The 3,363-nt window shown below is 39.9% G+C and overlaps 1 pseudogene; it reads left to right on the top strand.

Annotated features, from left to right (window-relative positions):
- The first annotated feature begins 2,285 nt into the window (after positions 1–2,285).
- LOC127485654 (U2 spliceosomal RNA) lies at positions 2,286–2,389 on the top strand (annotated as a pseudogene).
- The last annotated feature ends 974 nt before the right edge of the window (positions 2,390–3,363 follow it).

Here is a 3,363-nt window from a genome sequence, read left to right as displayed (position 1 = left end):
AGGGAGTGGGAGATGGGATGGGTGCGGGTGGGAGGGAGGTTATGGGGGGAAAAGCCGCTATAATCCAAAAGTTGTACTTTGGAAATTTATATTTATTAAATAAAATTTTCAAAAAAGGAAAATGATCCTTCTCTTCCTTGTCATTACAAGACAGCAACCCGTGTCACTGCTTCCACCTTTCCAATTACACTAAAAAGAGAAAGCTGTTTCTTTGTACATATAATTCATCTAAAAATGTATATACACAGGAAGTCTTAGCTTTGTACAGCAGCACAGGAGCACTAAATTGGCCCCACTACTGAAACAATGCAAAGGGATCTTAAACGCCATTGGAGGAAAATTACAATTGCTTGTGAGCCTTACAAAATTTTGCCAAAATATTAAAAATTCTGCTAAATGCATAATAAAATGAAAAATACTAAACTTAATTTATTCAGTAGATTATAATTTAAACAGTACAGATATTTAGAATCAGGTATTTTTTCCTTATTAAAAATAGTGTTTATATTTCTTCCCTATTGCAAAACTTATACATTTCTATGGCTTGACAAACTGTCTTAAGTCCTGAGTCCGGATTCACTATATATATATTATATCATTTGTGCTTTCCATTTTATGAAGTATTTCCAAGAGACCTTTTAATGTGAATTTGTTTGCCAGTATCACTTCCTCAGGCTTATCATCCTTTTTATCTCTCTTCAATTACAGAAGTAAATTTGCCTATGACCGTACATCCACTTTCTAGAACAGCAGTATCTCAACATTCCCATATGAGTGATTTTTTTCTGCAACTCCAGTTGCACTCAATTCAAATTTTACTTCCAAATTTATAATTCCTTGAGATTTTGATGCACATTCATTTCTGTTGGTTAATTCTCTTCAAAACATCTGAATTGGGACCAGCACTACAGCATAACAAGTTAAGCTTCAGCTGTGATACCAGCATGCGATCAAAGTGTCAGTTTGAGTCCCAGCTACTCCACTTCTGATTCTGCTTCCTCCTAATGTTCCTGAGAAAGTATCAGATGCTGGTCCAAGTACTTGGTCCCCTGATACCCATGTGGAAAACCAAGATGGAGTCCCTGGCTCCTGGTTTCAGAATGACCCACACCTGGCTATTGTGTCCATTTGGGGAGTGAGACAGTTGATGGAAGCTCCTCATTCATATTCATTCTCTCTCAGCTGTTTCTCCTTCTGTCCCCTCTTTCTCCCTCTCTGTTGCTCTATTTTTCAATAAATGTATCTTTTAAAATATGTGTTTATTTCTGTTGACAAGCAGTTAACACATCTACACATTTTATTGCCATGAATGAATAGCACAGGCACCATGACCAATCACATGCAGACTTTGAAGAAATTAGGGACCAGCATTGTGGCACAGTGGGTAAAACAATCACCAGTATCCAATGTGAGTGCTGATTTGAGTTCCAGCTGCTCCACTTCTGATCCATGTTAATGTGCCTGGGAAAGCAACAGAAGATGGCCCAAGTATTTGGGCCTCTACACCCACATGAAAGACATGAAGGATGCTCCTAGATCCTATCGTCCTTCTGGCCCAGCCCTGGCTGTTGCAGCCATTTAGAGTGAACTAGCAGATGAAAGAGCTCTCTCTCTCTCTCTCTCTCTCTCTCTATCTCTTGTGGTCTTTCTGTAACTGTGCCTTTCAAATAAATAAAATAAATATTAAAAAAATAATGGTTGGTCACTAATTATGATACATCTGTTAGTTATGCAGTGATTCATGGGCTGCAGAGCTACCTATGTTGTAAAACTACTCACAGTTAATGCTATTGGTAGCTGCTAGGTATATAATGCTGGGGTAGGTATTTGGCCCAGCAGTTAAGAGACCAGGTCTCGTATCAGAGAGCCTGGGTTCAACAGGTTCTTGACTTAAGATTCCTGGTAATGCAATCCTTGTGAGGCAGTGGTGATCACTCAAGCAACTGATTTCCTTCCATGAATGTGGGAAACCTGGATTGAATTTATAGCTCACAGCTTTAGCTGTAAGCCACGCAGCCATCACAGGTATTTGGGGAGTAAACTAGTGAATGCGGGAGACATCTGTCTCTCTGTCTCTGTCTCCCTGTCTCTGTCTCATCTCTCTAATGGCCTTATTGCTCAAGTCAAAAATAATCAATTTTTTTTTTGCTTTGGAAGGTTTTTCTCTTTTTTAATTAGTTATACAAGTTTCACATATTTCATATATAAAGATTTAGGAATATAGTGATAATTCCCTCCCACCCATGCTCCAACCCTTCTTCCTCCTCCCTCTAATTTTTACAAACATTGCTTCTTGGCCTTTTGGCTAAGATCAAGTGTAGTATCTGTTCTTACCAGTTTAACAAACCTCTATTTTTAGTTTACTTAATGATCATAAGGTTAACCCTACACTAAGTGAAAAGTTCAAAAGAGAGTATAAAGAATAAAAACACCGTTCCTCAGCAGAAGAGACAAGGGCTGTACAATCAATTTTTAGAAATGAGGTTTTGAAAAATTTCTGTGATTTAACTACATTGTGATAGCTGAAAACCATACATATTGAAACTGTGCAAAGCCAACACCTTTCTGTACCCTGTTTGTGGAACTGAGTTCCTATCTTTCAATAGATGGAAGTGAATTTTTTTAAGATTTTTTTATTTATTTATTTGAGAGGCAGAATTACAGACAGTGAGGGGAAGAGACAGAGAGAAAGGTCTTCCTTTCTGTTGGTTCACCCCCCAAATAGCCGCTACAGCTGGAGCTACGCCGATCCGAAGCCAGGAGCCAGGAGCTTCTTCTGGGTCTCCCACATGGGTGCAGGGGCCCAAAGACACTCTCTCTCTCTCTCTCTCTCTCTCTCTCTCTCTCTCTGCGTCTTTTTTGCTCTCTGTGTGACTCTTTCAAATAAATGAATAAATCTTTAAAAATAAAAAAAAGCCACTTAGTATAACTAACTTACTCTTGGACTTAAACAGTGAACTTTTTTTTTTAAGGTCTTCCTTCCGTTGGTTCACCCCCCAAATGGCCACTACGACCGAGCTGGGCCCATCTGAAGCCAGGAGACAGGTGCTTCCTCCTGGTCTCCCATGCGGGTGCAGGGTCCACACACTTGGGCCCTCCTCCACTGCTTTTCCAGGCCACAACAGAGAGCTGGACTGGAAGAGGAGCAACCAGGACTAAAATCAGTGCCCATATGGGATGTCGGCACCACAGGCGGAGGATTAACCTACTGCACCACAGAGCCAGCCCCAATGGTGAACTGTTAATCTGTGTTATTCTTTATGCAAATTCTCAATATGTTCTATACAATTCAAAGTCTCTGAGAGGCAGAGAAGAGGGCAGATGAATAAAACTCTGGCTATAAATTCTCTACAGAGACAGTGA

Source organism: Oryctolagus cuniculus, chromosome 12 (assembly GCF_051225735.1).
Source record: "Oryctolagus cuniculus isolate XC-2025 breed Fujian yellow rabbit chromosome 12, ASM5122573v1, whole genome shotgun sequence".
NCBI lineage: Eukaryota > Metazoa > Chordata > Mammalia > Lagomorpha > Leporidae > Oryctolagus > Oryctolagus cuniculus.
The sequence above is the reverse complement of the archived record's forward strand: the minus strand, read 5'-3'. Positions and strand labels throughout refer to the sequence as shown.